The sequence below is a fragment of the Arvicola amphibius genome, chromosome 18 (genome assembly GCF_903992535.2).
Source record: "Arvicola amphibius chromosome 18, mArvAmp1.2, whole genome shotgun sequence".
Taxonomy (NCBI): Eukaryota; Metazoa; Chordata; class Mammalia; order Rodentia; family Cricetidae; genus Arvicola; species Arvicola amphibius.
In genome coordinates this window covers 24140487-24162337 of record NC_052064.1, presented here as the reverse complement: position 1 = coordinate 24162337, position 21851 = coordinate 24140487, and the positions used below count along the sequence as shown (strand labels likewise).

Sequence of the window (21851 nt, the reverse complement as noted above, 5' to 3'; positions counted from 1 at the left end):
AAAAAAAAAAAAGTAAAATAACAAACAAATGTAGGCCGGAAACTCTTCACGAGGGGTGTGAATTTGTAACTTCCACATGGTATGTTAATAACCTTCTTTAATTATGAACTTTAACTCCTGTCTTTTCCCCAAAGCATTGTTTTTTGAAAGAGACATAATGACATAAGTTAGCAACCATAGTTCCTCTCCTCTTGCTGATTCTTCAGAGGTTCCTCACAAGCCAGGGAGGTTCACAAGAACAACGGGAGAGGATAATTTGAAAAACCCTACAGACTGGCTAACCAGCTATCTTTTTTGGTTTTGTTTGCCTTGTTTGCTTGTTTTTAGTCATACTTTAAAATTTGGAGTTCTAGATTGCAAGGAGAGTGTAAGGCTGGCGATCCGAACAAAGTGTATTACAACACACGCCTCAGATTTTGAAGTAAAAATAACTGGGTGGGGCGCACAGGAGGGGGAGGGTCTGGTTGGCATGGTGAACTGACAGACAGTCCAGAGAGGTCACCTACAGAATGAAGCCTGTGGAGAGGAGGCTGTGGGAGCCAACACAGGGAAGTGTGACTTGCTTTTGAGAAGTTGAAAGGCTCAAAAGTTTCTTTATGATGAAGTCATGACCCCACAGGTAAACTTAAGGTCACTGAATTGCGTGCTTTCAATAGGTGACTGTATGGTCCGTGGCGTGTATAAAGTCATAGGAGCGAGGAGGGGAAATGAGAACGACAGTGTTAGACTTTGAAAATGTCCAATCTCCTGTATCTAACTTACTCTGCTGTGACTCCCTGCCCTTCAGTGTTGGAAACCTTTTATTTTTCTTTCACGACACGTGGGTTTCAACTGTTGTCTGGCATCTCGGAGCCAAGGCAAACACGAAAGCCTTTCAGGTCACGAGTACTCCAAAGAACAAGCAAGGGCTTGAGCTGTACAACTGCGGTGCCTTTTGACTCGATTTGTTTCGGTTCACGTCACAAGCTTTTGCTGTAAGAATCAATGAAAACGAAGAAGCCCACACGGTGAGTAATCACAAGTAAAGACAGGCCATATACTTCCAGGAAGAGAAAGAGAGCTAATGATGGGGAGAAACATGGGGTTTCAATGCCTGCTCTGCAAACCTGCTTTATGAAACGAAGGGTTTCACAATACAGTTAGTTGTCCCCAGCTATCCTTCAGGATTGATCCTAAGATGTCTGTGGTGGATCCCGGAAACTAGAAATGGTACCCATTCTTACATGGACTATGTTTTTCCGTGCACATGTATCTGTGACAAAGTTTATTTAAAACTTAGGAGTTGCTTATTTCCACCGACAATTTTGGAATACAGCCCATGAAATCCCAGATGAGAGGGTTCTACTATATACAACATTATGGTCATTGTGACAATAATGTATACAAATGCCTAGCACGAAGGTGCACTTACAGAACGGTAGCTATTGTTGCCCAGGATGTAGTTTGAGACTGGACCATTGGTTCAACATCATGGGTGTGTGCTGATTCTAAAGAAGCTATCCACCGTTAGGGAGATTGGAATGACAGAGGCTCCCAAAGACTCACTTTGTACTCAGTTTCAGATTTTTTATTGGCTAGTTGGGTCTCTGCTCTGGGCCAGCCTTACTCTGGGGCTCAAGTGTAAAGAGCTAGTACTAGCTGGAGCGTTTTCAGTCATGGGATGATGCTTGAGAGGAATATAGTCCTCCAGTCTTCACCTTCTGGGTTAAAGTCTGTCACAAGGCCTCGTCCATTTTCAAAGAGAAATGTTTCCAAGGGGTGACAAGGTGAAGCAACAGGATATTTATCAACGGCTTCAATGATCATCACACGATCTTATGAGGGAAATATTTGTAGTCTCAACGTTAAAATAAAAACAAACAAACAACAGGAAGCTGAAGCACAGAGAAATAAGGATTTACCCACAACACAGCGATACAGGTAAGCGTAACAGAAGAAGACATTCGACCCAAACAAGACCCAAGTCTTCTTGGTCCTGCGTTATTTCCAGTCAGATCTAAAAGCTGTAAATATCTACCTACAAGGATATGTGAAATTGTCTCTCACCCACATTTCTAGAAAAAAAATATGCACATTTCCTTTGGGGACCAGTGTGTCGCAGGCTTCTCAGAAACCAGTTTACAACAAAAACTAAGAGTGTAAAATGTTCACACAGCCTTTGACCCAGTAATCCTGGGTCTGGGAATTCATCCCCAGAGGGCCATTGCCTAAGAATGAAAAAATGCAGTACACTCCTGAAAAGTTCTGTCGTGGCAAAGAACAGGAAAGATTCCATACTTTCAACAGAAAGATTTAACTATTGCAGTTTACAGAATGTAAAGGGGGTACTTCATGAAGACCGTGTGTGTCCTGATGTTTTAAAATCTCTTATGCAAAAGCAAAGAAAGCTTTTCTGGCTGGCCCTATTTTTCATATCCATGAAGCAGGCAGAAGGGCACCCCCTTGCTTCTTTACGGGACAGGGCTCACACCTCCAGCTTCAGCCAGCCACAGAGATGGGCAGCCTCCTCCCCAGGTTTCTGTTGAATCATGAATGGCCACATGATCCCAGCCCTGCCAAGAGAACGGACACAGAACAGAGCTGGTCAGTGGTGGTGCATGCCTTTAATTCCAGCACTTGGGAGGCAGAGACAGGTGGATCTCTGTGAGTTCAAGACCAGCCTGATCTGCAAGAGCTAGTTCTGGGACAGGCTCCAAAGCTACAAGACAAGCCCTGCCTAAAAAACCAAACCAAACCAACCAGCCAACCGACCAACCATCCAGTTAGACTTACAATCAAAAAAACCAGATAATGGACACAGAAGGAATGTCTGTTGTTTCCTAGATTTACCAAGAAAACCCAACAAGGCATGCCACGTGTTCCCTATGCCTTATTTACCCTTTCCTCAAAACCAAGCGAACAGAACCATATAGGTCAGAAGTCCCGAGTTACAAAATACAAATTTGTTCTTTTAAAAAAAAATATCCTCAAACTAATTTCTCTAATGTGAACAAGGTGAGAAGCATTTTAACTGTGTAGCTTTAATGCTATTCATGCTCAGATCTTATCTTAAATGTTGCTTTGCCTTTCAGAGGATGGGTTAATTGTTCTAGTCTCTCAGCATGCTAGATGCTCTTGTTCTCTCAGAGGCGGGCTCCCAAGTTCCCAAAAGTTTTAAAAAAGAAAACATACCCTCTCCTATTTGTGGAGATACTTAAGGAAAACCTCAGAAAATGACACAGAAGAACATGGAAATGACATTTTTGCTCCAGTTGGGGCATTTTGCCTTTTAAACAGTCAGAAGTCATTTGGGAACCTGACCGAGAAGGCTATGGGGTGCCGAGCTGCATGGTGGCAAAGGTAGCTGAGACCCTGTGCAGCCTCAGGGTGACAGGGGATGTCACACTGTGTATTGTGTGAGGGACATATTGTCAGGACAGTGTGCTAAAAGGAGGAAGTGGGGGAGAGGAAGGAAAGGCGCAAACCAATTATTGCATAATTTACTAATAGCCTTTTTCCTTCACAATGCTACATGTAGTGTTTACTGGCTCAAGCCAGCCCTGTGGTTTGACTGCAGGGATAAACACTGTCTTCTTCAGTACTGAGGATCAGACCCAGGATGTCACACATTCTAGGCAGGTATTCTAACACAAAACATATCATAGCCCATGCAGGTGACCCTTGTAAAACACCACCTGTACCGGTCCTGCGCTCTGCTCACTACATGCTATGGGAACTAGGCTGAAAACTTAAAAACATACACACAGACAGAGACAGACAGTCAGACGGGGCCACAGGGACATCTTTGAAATAAGAATGCCAAGAACGTCCACTTTATTGTGCCCAGGGGCAGCTTATATAGGGCTCTGGCCACGCCCCAGCTCTCGGGATCTTCCAGCTGTGGTCCCATCAGCTAGCTGCAGACTGCCCGGAGCAGAGGAAGACAACTTGTTTACAAGAAATCCAGGTTCTGGTGGTCTGCAGTCCCCAACAACCCTGGAGCTGCAGAACTAGGGACCTGCAGAGCAGGGAACGGGAAAATTATTGGGGCTTGCTGGCCAGCTAATCTTGTCCAATCAATGAGCTCTGGGTTCAGTGAGTGACTCTGACTCAAAAAAAAATTTATATATATATGAAAATACCTGACATCCGACATCAATCTGTCCCTCCAGGTTCATGTATCCTCACATGCATACAAACAGGAGTACATACATACAAACACACACACACACATACACACACACCACACGGATATACCATACACATGCACCACACACATAACACACATAAACCACACACACACCACACACACATACATACATACACACATAAACCATACACACTACACACACACATATACTGCACACACACCACATACAAACACATAAACCACACACACACACGCACACAAACCATACATACTACATGCACATACACTGCACACACACACAGAAAAAGCCATAGCTAAATTTGTTGAAATTTTTAGATAGGCCAGACAGTATTTGATCCATATTTCTTATTGCCATAGCACCCAGAATGTATCCAATCTTATCTACATAATATATTTATCACCTCCTTTACTCTTCCAAATCCTCTCACATAGGCACAGTTATCATACAGAAAAGAAAACCAAGTCTGAATGTTTAGATAATTTTCCTAAGTTCCCACAGCCAACCATAGAGTAAACTTTAAAAGTTTAGCTTTTACTCCCTACGTGCACTGAACAATGCATAAATTATTAGATCTCACGAGAAATATGTAATCAAGACTCCAAACAGTGATTTTGCTAATTGGTCTTCCACAACGTTTACATTAGCCTAGAACTGCATATAGAATAATGGATTGGCAGATTAGCTTTGTTTGTAGTAAATTACACAGCAGTTACTAAAACATGCAAAGACTGCTGGCTGCCTCACAAATATTCATTTTCCATTCTCCTCTAAGCTAACAGAACTGTTTTAATCTGACTATGCTGCCATCCAGCTGGAGGTCACAGCTCACAGCCATGCTTGTAGCTGTGTTCAGTCATGTGACTAAGGTCCACTCCATGCATCTTAAGTTAAAGCACAATGATGCTCGTGGGAAGTCTCTCTATCTTCTCTTCTATCCTGTCCCTTGGGGCGAGAGCATACAAGCCTGTGCTCCCCAAGTATACTCAGAAGAGAAACAGATGGAAGTGTCCAGAACCTCTGACAATCATGAAAGCACCATAATAGCCTTGGGTATTCTTAAACAATGTAGTTGCAGGTGAGAAGTGATCAATTGTTTAGGCAATCTTGGAGTCTCATCTTACTTGTTGCTGAGGTTCCTCCAAGCATATTCATAAACATAGAGGCCATTCATAAACCTGGTGCTGTGTGATTTCCATTTAGACTTGGAAGATGTGGGCCCTGGTATGGTCATCTTTCTGTACTTAGGGAATTTGTTCCAAGACATCCTCCTTTCCAAACCCCCTTTCTACCATATGGACAACAACATCCACATATTCCCAGTTTCTTCATAAAAAGTGATGGAGTATATAAATATAACTTAGGTACTGGTGTGGGACAATGGTCTGTATTCTGTCAATTATATTTTAAATAAAGGCTGATTGGCCAGTAGCCAGGCAGGATGTATAGGCGGGACAACCAGATAGAAAGTAGAGGCAGGTCAATGAGAACAGGAGAATTCTGGGAAGAGGATGCAGTCCTGGCCCAGCCTCAGAAGAAGCAAGATGTAACTGCCTCGCTGAAAAAGGTACTGAGCCATGTGGCTAACATATTCTAGAATAATGGACTAATATAAGTTATAAGAGTTAATAAGAAGCCTGAGCTAATGGGCCAATCAGTTTATGATTAATGTAGACCTCTGTGTGATTTCTTTGGGACTTAACGATTGCCAGAACCGGGCAGGACAGAAAACCTCAGTCAATGATGTACTACTTTCCACATACTTTAAACCATGTCTAGATTACTGTAATACCTAAGAAAAATCAAAACTAGCCACTATATTGTGTTGTTTAGGGACCAATGATAGGTGAGCAATATTCAGAAAAAGATGTCAAATATTTTCTTTCCACTGTTGATTGAGTCAGTGGATGTGGAAGGAGGGATGACTACACTTATTTTTAAAATGTCATAAGCAAAACCTGGAGAGATGGCTCAGTCAGTTAAGTGCTTGCTGCAGAAGCCTAAGGAACTGACTTAGGATTCCTGGCCCCCAGATAGAAAGCCAGACATGACGTGTACCTGTAATTCCAGCACTGTTCGGGGCAGAGACAGGCAGATCCCTGGCTTCGGCTGTCCAGTCTAGCCAATCAGTGAGCCCCCGGGTTCAGACAGCATGTTGGTTAGTTCTTGTCAAGTTGGTACAAGCTATAAACATTAGGAAGAAGGAATCTCAGCTGAGGAACTGCCTCTATCAGATGACTCTGTGAACGTATCTGGAAGGCATTTTCTCGCTGCATGATTGATGTGGGAAGACTCAGTCCTCTGTGAGTGGTGTGATTCCAAGTTATACATGAAAGCAAGTTGAGGGGGCCGTAGGGATGACTCTTTCAGAAGTCCAGGGTTCAAGTCCTAGCACCTACGTGACAGCTCACAAATACCTGTAATTCCGGTTCCAGATAATAGAACTTTCTCTTCTGGCCTTTGTGCACACCAGACGAACACATGGTACACAAACATACATGTAAGCAAGAAACTCATGCACATAAAATAATGAAATAATCTTTAAAAAAGAAAGAAAGCCAAGTAGGCCATTAAACATTGTTCCTTCGTGGTCTCTGTTCCGGATCCATCTCTGGGTTCTTGCCTTGGTCCTTACGGTGGCTTCCTTTAACAGTAGACCGTAAAGTGCAAGATGAAGTTAACCCTTTCTTCCCCTAGTTGGTTTTGGTCAGTGTCTTGTCATAGCAACAGAAACGCTAAGTAAAGCAGAACTATCGGAAAGAGGTGTGTGATTCTGACGGCTCTGTATTGTTCTAGGGAAGATTAATGGAAGCATTGGGGACTTCGGGCTGAGAAAGCCACTGAGCACTTAAAGTTTAAAAAACTGTTTTATGAGAACATGGAAGTTAATGCTGAGAACAGTGCAAACGATGGAAGCTTGGCTTGTGCAAAGGCGATCGGGCCTGTTCATGTGAGAGACTGGATAAGAATCTGTAAAGGGGAAAGCTATGCTTTCCTGGGGCAGTGGATGTGGGCTAGCTGGAACTAGAAAAAAACAAAACAAAACAAAAAAAAAAAACAGCTGCAGCTAATAAGAGACCAGCATCACTGAGCCAAAATCTTCTGGGAAGTATTTTCTCAGGGTCAGTGCTGTGGTCCCATGGGGCAAAGGCTGGAGTTCAAGCTGGTAGCTGAACTTGGTGGCGTGGAAGAGTCTTCCACGCGCTATTTAATTTGAAGGCGTGAAGGGGAGAGTCAGAGTCCCTGAAGAGGCCAAGAAAGGCCACCGGGGAAGGTGCAGCCTAAGTTGCGGTGGGGATCCCAACATTTTCGAGATTCCAAGCCCGTGCGGTGACCGCCAAGGACAGCTGCAGCCCAGAGTAGAGCTGAGTCTACAAGCCGTGTGCTGTGTGGGGGTGGCAGGATGTCGTCTACACCCTTTGGTACTCAGAGGCTCGTGCTTGAGTCCCAGATGCCAGACACTGCTGGACTTCGGTTTTATTCAAATGTGATTGTTTTTAGACCGCTGTTCTTCCCTTTAGACTAAGAAGGTATTTAAGTTGTTGTTGTTGCTGTTGTTTCATTTCACAGGAACTCACAGTTACAAGACTTTGGATATTTTTAAAAGACTTTGAACTTTAAAAGTGTTTGAATGTTTAAAAATACTGTGGGGCCTTCAAAGTTATACAATGTTTTGTATGTGGCAGTAGCATGCCGTGTTGGGGATAAACAAGGAAAGGTTGTGGTTCAATGTGGATGTGTTTGTGTGATAGGCTAGCAAAGGGATCAGCCATGCTGGTTACTTTTGTAAAGTTGACCCAGACGGGAGTCAGCTGGGAAGACGGAGCCTCAGATTGGCCCATGGACATGTCTACAGGGCCAATCTGATTCATGATTGATGCGGGAAGGCCCAGCCTACTGTGGGCAGTGGCACTTCTACGCAGACGGTCCTGGGTTGTCTAAGAAAGCAGGCTGAGCAGGCCTTGGACAGAAAGGCAGTAAAAAGTGTTCCTCTGCGGTCTTAGCACCCACATTCTGCCGTGAGCTCCTGCCCTGGCGTTCTTTGATGGTGGATTAAAAAGTCCAATCTGAAATGGACCCTTTCTTCCGCCCCAAACTGGGTGTGGCCGGGATTTTCTCACAGCAACAGAAAGCAAACCAGAACAGATAGTGTCTCGAAAAAGCAAGGTAGAGAATGATTAAGGAATGCAGCGGATGTTGCTCTTTGGCCTGCGTGTCTTGTGCCCACAAGTCCACGTACACACATGTGTAGCCACATGCATATTTACATAGGAACATGTGCTTGTACCCATTAGTAAGGAAGCAGCTGACAAAGACCACGTTGGTTTTAATATTGGCTCGTCACAGATTAGGAGCATCGGAGTAGGGCGACCCGTCTAAAGAACCGTTCTGCTTGCTTTAATTGGTGTGGCAAGGCCCACCAAGGTAGGGAGTGGCCCTTTCAGGCGACAGCATCTGCCTGCCTGGAGTGTTGCACACTCCTGGCGCTGCTGTGTGTTTCTTCTCTGACAGCAGAATCAGTACTTTTACGCTCTATCTTGGGGCAGGGACCTAAAGTTCTTCAGAAACTCTGGGCTTCTAGCACCAGAATGGGACTACGGAGGCACCCTGTCCTGTGGGACCGAGTCACTGCCCGTAGTCGCCCCCTGTGTGAGGTAGGTAGTCTGAGTCTGCTGTGACTGTTGAGGCTCCCATCCTCAAGGACTGGTATTCTTTTGAGCCTAGGGGAGGGGCTTCATAGATTCTAGGAGAGGGGCTTCATAGATGCTAGGGGAGGGGCTTCATAGATGCTAGGGGAGGGGCTTCATAGAGGCTAGGGGAGGGGCTTCATAGAGGCTGGGGGAGGGGCCTCATAGAGGCTAGGGGAGGAGCTCCATAGAAGCTAGGGAGGGGCCTCATAGAGGCTAGAGGAGGGGCTTCATAGAGGCTGGGGGAGGGGCCTCATAGAGGCTAGAGGAGGGGCTTCATAGAGGCTAGAGGAGGAGGTTCATGGAGGCTAGGGGAGAACCTTCATAGAGGCTCGGGGAGGGGCTTCATAGAACTTAAGTGCAGGCTGTTGAAAACCAGGCTTTGCCCAGGAGAAGAACAAAGTAAAAACCCTCCTGGATCATTTTCAATCTACCAGGGGTTTCCAAAGACATTTGCTTCTTTATTCCCTTCTCTCCTGAAGAAAATGTTACTGATTTTAAAGACCAGAACCCTGCAAAGAGTAAAGCTAAAATGCAAACCCTTGACAGATTGTCAGCATGCATGGAAGACCCTGCACACTTCTCCCGGTCGGGGATGGCGTAGTAATGACTATAGGAAAGACCAACTCCTTCTGCGCACAAAGGAAGCCACTTCTCTTGGTCTTTGGGATGGTTGTCTCCATATCTCCAAAATAATACGTACATCCAGTCATCTTTACAGCACTGTTCATATTCTCGTGTTCTGATTGTTCTGGTTGTAGATCCCACTTGCTCATTGGAACGAAACAAAAAGAACGGCCTGGTCTCTGAACAACCTGCTCGATAGCTCTGGTTTCCTCTGCATTTCCCAGGCCAACTCAACGCTTCTAGATGTTTCTTTGCGTTTATGTCCGCATTTCTAACTACTGCTTCGTTCTAGATATGACCACAACTTCCTGCAGTGGAAGACACAGACGTAGACTTCATTTTCTCCTGCCCTCCCAAATGTATTTGCACCACAGTGCTCTTCCCAAATCATCACCCGGCTTTTAACATTTGATTAACTGAACATTTAATTAAGATCATTGTAAATACTGACCAAGCTAAGGCACACGTTATGCTATTACTGTATGGCCCTTATGGTGGGCATTTCGATTTTAACATTTGATTAACTGAACATTTAATTAAGATCATGTAAATACTGACCAAGCTAAGGCACACGTTATGCTATTACTGTATGGCCCTTATGGTGGGCATTTCGATTTTAACATTTGATTAACTGAACATTTAATTAAGATCATGTAAATACTGACCAAGCTAAGGCACACGTTATGCTATTACTGTATGGCCCTTATGGTGGGCATTTCGATTTTTTCTCTGCAATTAATAGCTGTGTCTCTGTCTGTGTTTCATTTTCTCGTGTGCCCGGTGTCCTCTCTGCCAGGAATGTTAGTCTGATCCCTGCTCGTAGATTTGTGGGGCATTCTTTGTGTCCCGTTTTTTTTTTTCCTTAGAGACATCATTACCCGCCTGTACCCCTCTGCATCAATATGAACTTCTTACTCTGTAGACTTGCAGAATTTCTTTGCGCAAATCACCATCGCAATGACCGTCCAGGTCCCATCTTCATCTCTAGTGAAATGGAGCCCTTCCCCCCCTAATGAAATGGAGCCCTTCCCCCTCTAATGAAATGGAGCCCTTCCCCCCCTAATGAAATGGAGCCCTTCCCCCCCCAATGAAATGGAGCCCTCCCCCCCCAATGAAATGGAGCCCTTCCCCCCCCAATGAAATGGAGCCCTTTCCCCGCCCCCCCCCCAAAATTCCTGGGTCTTACGTCTTTCTTCTTTTTGCTTTTTCTTTCTCAGTTTTCTAGATCACACCCTGAGTAGTCTCCCATAAAAGGATGCATGAAAAGTGAAATTTCTGATTTCTTTTGTGCCAGGAAATCTCTTTATTTTGTTTTCATATTTTATTGATTCGTTGGCTGCGTTTCTCTTTATGCATATCTTGTGTTTCGAATCTAGTACTAAAGTCAAAAAGTCTGATGCATTCTGACCCCTTTGAGCAGAAGACTCATCCTTTATTCTTTTTTCCAGGGGCTTTGGCGTTATCTTCCTATTCCTTCAGGATTAGCCCAGGTGTGAGCACTTTAAAATTTGATACGCTAAGTTCTCGCTAGGCACTTCCAGCTGGGAGGCTGTAGCCTCCAGTTCTGAATGTGTTTCTAGGAACTTTGCAATGGTCTTACTATCTCGTTGTCTGACACTTCTTTTTCTGGAGTTCCTTTTACTCTCAGATATTTCCCCAACTCAGATATTATACCTTCTGGCTTGACTTTCTAAGTCTCATATCTACTTATCCTCGGATTCTACTTTTACCAGGTTTCTTTAACTTTGTGTTCGAATCCTCTTTTCTTTTAAACTTTCTTTGTGGATTTCACATCACGCAACGTTATCCCATTCAGCTCTTTGTATCATTCCTCTGCCCTTGCAACCTCCCTGCTCCCAAAAGAAAATTTAAAAGAAAACCAAAAAAAAAAAAAAAAAACCAGAAGGAAACAAACAGACAAAAGTCTCAGGCTGGAAGCTGTTGTGTGTCACAGTGAGTCACACAATGTACCCTTTAGTCCTTATGTCCTTACCATACATGTTCACTGCAATGAGTCACGGGCCTGGTTTGAGGCCCCTGGCTTCTGTTACACTATCAATACTGGACCCTCACTGGGACTCCTCTTGGATATTCTGTTGTTGTCCTGTGTCATGGAGATCCTGCAGCTTTGGGGTTGCGGGTCCAGCCCCTTCACATGCTCCAGAAGTTAAGAGATGAGGTAGATATTGAGGTGGGCCAGCTCACAGTCCGGGTTCTGGTCCTGGGTGGCAGCTGGGTTGGTCAGCCTGCCAGTTATCCTGCATTGTTGCCGTCAAGGCGAGCTCTCAGGCATTGGTTGCTCTGACTAGCTCACCCAATGCAACAGGCAACAAGGAGCAGGGCCGGTTCTCCTGGAATCACGCTGGAACTGGCTCATCAACACCGCCAGAACCAGGTGGTGGTCCGCTTTCCCAGAGCTGCAGTTGGTGAGGGGTAGGACTAGCTATCCCACTCTTAGGCTCCTGAGGCCAGTTATCACACTTGCCTCGGGAGTCAAGGAGTAGGGGTGCCTTCCCCTCACCCGTGCTACCACAGGGCAGATGTGGTGGGAGAGCAGGGTCAGCTCTCCTGCTCTCTTGACCTCAGGGCCAGGTCAAATGCACGCCCACCAACAGGGCCAGCTTGAGTGTGCTGCCCAGGCAAGGGCCAGGGCCAGGGGAGGCAGGACAAGCCCTCCTGCCGGTGGCAAGGGGTGCCCTAAACCTCTTAATGATTTTTTTTAACTTATATATGTCATTTTAGGGAGTCTTGTGCCTTTTTTCTTTTTTTCTGTTTTTAACATTATTTGTTAAATTTTTGCATGTGTACTTGCGTGCCCATGCCATGGAATACACGGGTGCAGATCAGAGGACAATTTGTGGGGATTGATTCTTTATTTTCACCACCTTTCCTGCTGGGAATTAAACTCAGAGCCCCATGGACGCTAGAGGGATGCTCTGCCCGAGCTACACCCTCAACTCTTTTTTCTTAATTGGCCTTTAATCAGACCGCTCCATTTTTACTTTATAGATCGAATTTGAAGGGACTTCGGCTAGCAGGATCACAGTGAGCATGGCTCTGGCAGGCCTTACCCTTCTCCTGCATTTCCTCTGCCTTGCTAAAAACCATTAGATTGCATTTCTCCAGCTAGCCACTGAGGTCTATTCTACCCTTATTTGGCTGCCCCCTTCTCCTGAGACTGACTGCTGAGGTCAGACCAGCAATCCTTTGGCTCGCCTAATTTACATACCCCATTCAAATTAAACACCTCCTCCTAACACAGGGTTTCCCCCTTTACCATTATAAACCACCATTTGCCTGCGCGCCACATCTGTCTCCTCTCTACCCAGAGGCTGTCCTTTGTCCATCTGCACAAATACCCCTGCCCCCTTTTCCCTTGTTCCCTTCCCCTTCTCTCTCGTCCTCTGCCTACTGTCTCTGTCTCTCATTCTCTGCTGTCTTAGTCAGGGTTTCTATGGCTGTGGAAAAAAACCACCATAACCGCAGCAACTCTTATAAAAGAGAAACATTTCCTTGGGGTGGCAGCTGGCACTTGGGAGGTTTAGTCCGTCATCTTCATGGTGCGACATGGCATTCAGGCAGACATGGTGGTGCTGAAGCTGAGAGTCCTACATCTTGATGGGCGGGTAACAGGAGATACCAGGGCTGAGATACCGGGCGTGCGATGCCTGCAGAAGCCAGATGAGGGCACCGAATCCTCTGGAACTGGAGCTACTGACAGTTGTGAATCACCCTGTGGGTGGTGGGAACAGAACCCTGGTCCTCTGGAAGAGCATCCGGGACTCTTAATCCACAGAGCCGTCTCTCCAGTCCCAGCAATGGGATGCTTTTGAGAGCAAACAGCATTTTTCTATTTAACTCCCCCTGGCAGTTAGTATTGCTTTAACATGTGAGTCTTCTCTTCACTAACACTCATATCTGTGAGGGGGGCGGGGTTAACAGTCGATGAGGGGTCTTGTGTGGCCAGGTGGCTTTAGAGAATGCGAGGTGTCACTCTGAGGTGGAGAAAACATTGCTCTCCTCCCAGGATCCGTTCAGTTTTTACAGGAAAGAAAAAAAATATTCCCCAATTTCTTGCTTGGGGAAGTGACTGTAGAATATTTTGCAGTGAAATATATTTCTAAATATTAACTCACCACACACACACATGAAACAGTATTTGCTTTTCCTGCCTGTCGTGAATCTGGACCTTGAGCAGTTTGCGGAAGCTGTATTTTTCCAGCCTGTGAGGACCCCGTGTGAGGAGCTGTATTGTCCTGCCTGTGAGGGCAGGTGGGAGACGGTGTCAGACACTCCGGGGTCACCTCAGCGCCCAGCTCCCTTGCCCGCTCTTCTGCGGCGTTGCCCATCAAGGAAGTATTACTTTTCCAGGGCTGCCTTAAACGATATCATTTTATTTGCTCACGATTCTGCGGCTGAGAGGGAGGTTAAGCTGTGAGTGGTTTGGGTTTCTCCACCCCTCCTGGGCTTGCAGTCTGCTTTCTCATTGTGTCCTCTCGCGACCTTTGTGGGTGCTTCCTGGTGATGGTGTGTCTCCTACAAGGTCACCATCTCTGGGGATGAGGGCCCCACCCTATGAAGGCTTGTAGTATAAGTGGAGGTACTGGGGCTTCAGCATAGAGGTTTTGGGGCACGACCCCATCCAAAACAGAGGATAAAGCCCTGGCTCTCTTGGCCACAACTGGGACAAAATCCAAAGAGCCATGACACCTCCCGGGTATAGTCAGACCCTGCATCCCATTCTGCATCTCCGCTAGCACAGTTTGTTATCCCTCCAGAGGTGCCGGTCCTAAGGGTAACCCTGGACAAGCATTCAATGCTCCACACCATCCCCACCCAAGTCTGCTTCCTGGAGAAGTCAACCCATAAAAATGCTCACCGTGATCCTCTAAACTGATTTCCTAATCCATTAATCCTAGCTGATTTCATAATCTACAGTTGGAAAACACCAGCCTAAGGGTCCTGCTGTCTGAGGAACAGAGCTCCGATTGTGCGCCAGGGGAGAAAGCAGAGATGGCGGGGTCATCCTCAGCATAGCTTCCTGTTCGGCTAGGTTATCCTCTCCCTGCCCCCCCTTACCCCACACCCCTTATCCTTCTGCGAGCAGACACTTAGTGCTGCCTATGGTTTTCTATGAATAAACCTCCATATCCCAGGTGGCTGTGTGGCTATTGATCGTCTGTGTTTGGGCCATAAAAATGGTTGTTTGATCCAACACAGGCTTTCAATTTATCTCAAACTTTAAATCTGTGCCTCGCTCCCTCTGTGTCAAAAGGGTTAATGCTAACTGACCTCAGTTTCTTTTCAGAGAAATGTCTTATTCACACCTAAGCTTCAGCTGTCTTGTTCACACCTAGGCTTCAGCTGTCTTGTTCACACCTAGGCTTCAGCTGTCTTATTCACACCTAGGCTTCAGCTGTCTTATCCACACCTAGACTTCAGCTGTCTTGTTCACACCTAGGCTTCAGCTGTCTTATCCACACCTAGACTTCAGCTGTCTTGTTCACACCTAGACTTCAGCTGTCTTATTCACACCTAGGCTTCAGCTGTCTTATTCACACCTAGGCTTTAGCTCTCTTATTCACACCTAGGCTTCTCATTCCCAGTAGAACTGTTAACCCTCCTCTATTCTTTCCAAACAAATACATTGGCCCATGTTTCTGTTGCTGTGTCATAAAATACCTGAGTAACACATGCTGAAAAGTACCTCAACGTTCTGCAAGTTCTAGGGCATCGGTTTTTAACCTTCCTAACGCTGTGATCCTTTAATACAGTTCCTCATGTTGTGGTGACCCCCCCACCATAAAGTTATTTCTATTGCTACTTCATAACTATAATTCTGTTACTGGTATGAGTCATAATGCAAACACTTGATATGTTAGGGTATCTGTAAAAGGGTTGTTTGACCTCTAAAGGGTGGTAAGTCACCAGTTGAGAAGCTCAGTTCTGGGGCATGGTGCTAGCTCTTGTATGGCCCACTTGCTAGGTTGCAGTTGCCTTCCAGTAGAAGGAACTGTGAGAGGGAAGATCAAGCTAGTTGGTTCATTCTCTCTCTCTCCCTCCCCCTCCCCCTTCCCCTTCCCCTCCCTCTCTCCCCCTCTTTCCAGAGTCTCACTAAGTAGACCAGGCTAACCTTGAACTCACAGTGCTCTGCCTGCCTTTACCTCCCAAGAACTGATAGTAAGGTCAGTCCCACAGCGCAAGGCTTTGGCCAGGTCTCCCTTCAAACCTCTACCATGAGAACCGCGATGCCAAGAGAACTGTAGATTCCTTCCAAGACCTCAGCGCAAACAAGGATGGGATCACCGTCCACGGATCTCCACCAAGCGTCTCTGAGGCTTTCTGTAATGACGACACTGATAACCGAGCTGGCAGCACTGGAACTCTCAGGAGACATGGACCCCAGCAGGTTAACTGAGAGATGGCATCTTCTCACGCTCCTCTGCAGGCCCAGCGAGAGGATGGGCGTGGTCATTCTGCCATACTTTGCTGGAAGCTAGCACCTTGGAACTTGGTGGTAGTCAGATCACCACGGTGGCTGTGAAGTATGACAGGAGACACTTGAGTTTTGTTTGCTTTTGCATCTTTTCCGGTGGGGGATTTTTAGGTGAGGAGCTTTTTGTTTGTTTGTTTGTTTTTGTTTGTTTTATAAAAATACAAAGTTAGACGTGCAGCCGGGCGGTGGTGGCGCACACCTTTAATCCCAGCACTCGGGAGGCAGAGGCAGGCGGATCTCTGTGAGTTCGAGGCCAGCCTGGTCTACAAGAGCTAGTTCCAGGACAGGCTCTAAAAAAGCTGCAGAGAAACCCTGTCTCGAAAAACCAAAAAAAAACAAAGTTAGACATGCAGACCTGCGCCTGAAAAGTCCCAAGGAGCCAAGAAGACTTTGAAGTTTAAAGCTGATACAAGAGAGAGAAGCACTAAAGTACACGAGAGCAGATCGAATCCATGGGAATTTAAAGCAAAAAAGGACAAGACAGACCAACAGAAGGGGGATTAAAATTGGCCTTAGAGCTGAGGCATGAGAAAAAAAAAAAAAAAAAAAAAAAAAACAGGTTAAAAAACCACTTCCCAGTTCCCCAACCAGGATGCTGTATGTCAAACATGCCCCAGTCTTAGAGATAAAGGAGGAAGAAAAATGGCCTCTGCTCCACCCTGAAGAATTCACATCACTTACGAATGATGGAGCAAAAATAGTAAAGCAAAATATATACACACAAATCAGTTCTGCATTCCTTAGAATCTACTATTTTGCTTGTATCTCCTAAAAAAAAAAAGAGATGAGTTATAGCGTAGTATGTATGGCTTATGCTCACACCCTGTGGCACATAATATCAACCCCGAAAGAGAAAGAGTTGTTGTGGGGGCTGGGGAGATGGCTCAGAGGATAAAGCTCTCACCATACAACTGGGAGGACTGAAGTTCAGACCAAAGCTGATGTTGAAGCTCACCGCTTTAGCCTGAAAGTGCCTTTTGGAAGAGGGAGGCAGTCACGGGGTTACCCCAAGAAACTGCAGTCGGCTACCTTGTCCTAAGCAGCTGTAAACAGGAGACCCTACAAATAAAGGGTGGAAGGTGACACAGGCTGGGGGGTTGTCCCCTCACCTTGGCACATGCAGTGTGGCATGGATGTGCCCACGGCGCGACACACAGATATCATACATACACACAAGAAAGAAGACAGTCCTTGCCGCGAATGGGGGAGGCCCTTCCACTAGCCTTAAAATCACAAAGGCAGCAGAGACTCGCCCCCCTACTTTCCCCCAGCCCACGCTCCACCGATCCGGAGGCTTTGGCAGGGCTTGACAAGTGGGCTGGTCCTCCTCTCGGGTGTTGGCTCTGGACGGTGCTGGTTTAGTTCGCTGCCAATTAATCTTGTCAGGCAGCCTACAGATGCCAGCTGTAGCTCAAACACCCCCATGGCAAATACCCACCCCACCCACTCACTGAGCCCGTGTCTCATAGGTGCAGCCTTTGCTGCAAAATGTGAGTACAATATTTTAATTTGGACGAACCTTAGGGCATCTGTTCTTCCTGAAAAAAAAAAAAAAAAAAAAAAAAAAAAGGTTCAACACTCAGTGTATATACGTTTTGGTGTTTTCAAAAATAGAAAAAATCCTATTTTGAATATGAGGGAGTTTTGAAAAACCAGTTTAAGAATAAATAACTCCATTGTGCTGCGTCAAGCTTGTTTGTGGATAAAAAGAAACAATAATGGTCATTAAAGGGAAAAAACACGTCTGCTGAGCAGTGGGAGTGTGAATATTTGTACCTGTGTGAGGGAGAGGAGCCTGTGGGTTTGTGGGAAGTGGGTGCGGGTCACTAAGTCAGCAGGCGTGGGAGGAGGCTGGGCGCTGAGTCAGCGCCCGCCCGCCCTGCGGAGGGCAGGTATGTGTGGGCGGGCGGAGAAAGCAGCTCTGGCAATTTTGCATGCGAATATCTTAAGGAAACAGTCCACGCATTTTTCAAAAGCCTTAGAACGCTGGGTGTCAAAGCTGAAGCAGAGCCCGGCTGTTCAGGCGCACTTACCAAGATGGTTGTTCTAAAGGTTTAGCATGATGATTTATTTCTGACCTGTGTAGGGGGTGTTGTTTTGTTTTGTTTTTCAGGCTGATAATTGATGGTGCACACTCCGGTGCCTTTGGCAGAGCCCTTTTTCTGCCTGTCCCCTCTTGTAAGAGTGACCTCAGAGTTGCCTCTGCGCACATGTAGGACACCGAAGGTGAGCTTAGAGTTTCCATCTAAAAATGAGCTTTAACACCCCAGGAAGAGAGTGCCACCCTTCTAGCTACACAGGGGATTTCAAATTCTACCCCATTCAAGTCTGAAAGAGCAGGGGAACACGAAGCAGACAGGGAGCCATAGTCCGTGTCGATGAACTCCTACGTGCTATATAGTTAGGCACGGCCGACTCAGAAGGACTTGGCCATGGAGTAGGAGTCTACACGGTTTGATGAACCAAGCAATAAATCAAAAGCACGCCTGGGCGTGACATGGAAGTACACAGCTGTAATCCCAGCCCCGGGGAAGCAGAGGCAGGTGGGTCAGGTTAACACCAGCCTCAGCTCCTAGGGAGTTCGACACTGGTCTGAGCTACAGAAGGTGCCGACTTACCACACCAACAACACAAGCCCAAACACGGATACCTACAAGGGTGTTGGTCTTAATCCACAGCACCCTGCTGATGTAGGAGGGGCGTGGGAACCCTGGGGGCAGAAGTTAAGTAACTGAGTGGATGGAGACTTGAGCTGCTGAAGCAGCCAGATGCAGAACAGGAAGCCCTGCTCTGGTCTGTGGACCGGTAGGAAGGTGGGGTCTGTGGGGAGGGGAATCACTGAGTCTCCTGGTTGGCAGGAAAGGAAGCGTCATGGGGCAGACCCTGGCTGAGGAACACTCCCATCTCTGCTGGCCTGGCCTCTGTCCCTTTGAGCTGTTTCAGATGAGCTTGCTGCCAGCCCAGTGTCCAGACAGAGAAAAAAAAAGTTGGGATTGTCTCTTTTCTTTCAGCCAGTCCTATCCCAGACTTTTTGTCTCTCTCATCTCCTTTACCTTTAAAATCCATCTTTTAAATGAAGATGTTTCGTTGTGGGAACTTCTTCAGCCAATAGCCTTTAAGATACTGGCCCACCTTGGGTGTGGTCTCAGGTACTGTAAATGCAGACGTAAAAAGCATGCATGGGTCTCTTGGCTGCTGGGTTCAGTTCCAGTTCCCAGCACATACAGAGGACTGCAAATCACTACTCTCTCTGTGAGTTTATCTCCTAATAAATAAACCTTCGTTATACTCCATTCTGGGCTAGTGTGGTACTCTATTGTACCGCAACAGTTTGGTGCCCACGTGGCCAGAGTCCATGCCATTACTGGACCCTGCCCAGAAGGTCTGCAGCCTTCTCTCACCCCAAACAGCTGAACTGCCCCTCTGGTTGCCCACTGTTTGGCTGGCCTGCCACGTGGCTGTGTGGCGACTTGGTAATTTCCCGCCTGCCAGACATGGACACAAAGTTAATGACAAACGGGTACAATACACAGTAAAATCAAATGATGGTCCTCTTATTTAAAACAAAACAAAGTGGCCTGGGGAGATGGTTTAATTGGCAAAGGATCCCGAGTTCCGATTTCTAGACGCCATGTAAAATGGGGTTGTATTGAATGTCTTTAGCCCCAGTGTTGGAGAGGTACGATCCACGACTAGCCAGCCAGACTGCGCTAGCTTCAGGTTCAGCAAGAAACCTCACAGGAGAAAAGCAGAGCACAGTTAAGGAAAGCTATCTGGGGTTGGGTCTCTATAAACCTGCGCACACGTGTGCATATATATGTGCACACACCAATACTTAAAAGTACATACACCATACACATAACACAGTACACATACCAAGGAATAAAAAATGAAAATAAAATAAAAATAAAGCTTTGTTAGTCTTTAAAATGGTTCAGGAATCGCAAAAAAATGCAAAATTTGACTGCCTGTGAGATTCTCAAGGAGCTGAGTTTATCACCTCATAAAAATAGTGTGCTATTAATCGCAGTTTTGGTAGTTTGAATAGGAATGGCCTCCACGGGCTCATAGATCTAAATGCATGGTCATTACTACTTGAGTGGGATTAGGTGTAGCCTTGTTAACGGACATGTGTCACTAGGGGTGGGATTTGGGCTTTCAAATGTTTAAGCCAGGCCCTGTGTCTCTCTTCCTGCTGCCTGCCTCTCCAGATGTAGAACTTTCAGCTAGCTCTCCAGCACCATGTCTGCCTGCCTGCCACTGGGTCCCACCATGATGGCAATAAACTCAACCTGTGAATCTGTAAGCCAGCCCAAAGGAAATGTCTCCTTCTGTAAGAGTTTCTTCACAGCAGCAGAACATTAACCAACACACTTACTGTGTCGCTGTATTTGATTTTAAAAATGTAGACCTATTTGGTGTCGGTGGCTGGCTGTAATCTCTCCATTCATATATTGCAGTCCGGGTCTCCAGCACCCCCTGGATGTGGCCTTAAACAGAAACAACCTTGCCAAAGGCGAGCAGAGTGGGGCTGATAGGGGTCTCATCCACCAGGGCAGCTCTTTGTGGAAAGGGGCTAGTGCACAGACCTGACACGGAAGAAGATGTGCCCTGGCTGCCGTAAGAAAGCAGGCTGAGCAAGCCTGGGAGAGCAAGCCAGTGAGCAGCATCCCTCCATGGCCTCTGCATCAGCTCCTGTACTGCACCAGCTTCCTGCCCTGAGTTGTGCTTCCTGAGCTCTCTGCCTCCTGCCTGTGAGACGTGAGCTCCTAGCTGCTGCTCCAGCCGTCTGCCTTGCTCCCCCATCATAGACTGTCATCCTCTGACACTGTAAACCCAACTAAACTCGTTCTTTCAAGTGTTGCCTTGGTCACGGTGCAACCAATAGAAGAAGGGATTGAGATTGTGCTCAACACAATGAAAACGGGGTGGTGGTAAGATGTTCAGAGAGCCTTAGAGAAGCCGGGAACACAAGCGGCTTAATAAGGAACTGAGAGGAGTGAGCTGGTAGTGGCTGCAGACCCCTGAGGTGGCAAGTGGCGTCTGCCTGCTGCCCTCAGCACCCTCACAAGGTAGTTTCTGCTAGTGCAACCGCAGGAACTACTGTTAGGTCAAGACTCTGGTGGTCAGTGATTGAGTGAGCTGCCTCCTCATCTTACCCTGTAGAAGAGTGTCTGGAAGAACAGGTGGCTTTCTGCATGGTGTCCCGAGTCAACACCCTTCGTTGCACAGTCACAGACTAGTGCTGAATTGCAGAACACAGTTCTATAAAACTGCGGGTTTCCTGTGTGCCAGCCCCCTCCATGGAAACGGCAGGCCTTGCCTTCTTGGACCTCTCACCCTCCTCTTCATCTGAAGGTGTCCCCTTGCCCCGCGATTGCTCTCTAAGCCACCCTTCTGCCCTTTGTAACTAACTCCCAGTTCGTCACAACTTCCTGCCCGCTGAATCCTCTTACCACCGGGCCTTTCTTCAGCGTTCCCTCCCTGGGAAGTTCCCCTTGCGGCTTCTGTGGTGCTCACTACCTTCTTGCTTTGCTTCTCAGTTTCTGTTGTGGGCTTCTCTTTATCTGCCCCCTCTCGGAGGCAGACCTGTTTAAGTATTCTTTCCCGGGCCTCTGACCTCCCTCTTGGCACTCTACCCCAGTGGTCTTGGCTTCAGTTAGTGCTCTGACACTCAAGAGTCATGCATCTTCTTTCTCCTGCCTTCTTGAGCTCCATTCCTCCTGTCCAGTTACCTATTCGTTTCTTGATAGCCTGCAAAGTTACTTCCAAATGGAATCTGTGTCCACACTTGCTTTGTGTCTCCTTCTGTCAGTGATAGAAGGGTCACTAACTCAAGTCAGAAACCCAGATCCCTTTCATGAGAAATTTGTAGGCAATTTTCAGTGAATT

The 21851-nt window shown here is 46.6% G+C and overlaps 1 long non-coding RNA gene across 1 annotated transcript; it reads left to right on the top strand.

The window, feature by feature from the left end:
* Positions 1–891: 891 nt before the first annotated feature.
* LOC119803938 lies at positions 892–20817 on the top strand. The gene is made up of 3 exons (XR_005283761.1): positions 892–1007; positions 18073–18185; positions 20420–20817. It is a non-coding gene; the product is annotated as an uncharacterized LOC119803938 (long non-coding RNA).
* Positions 20818–21851: the final 1034 nt, after the last annotated feature.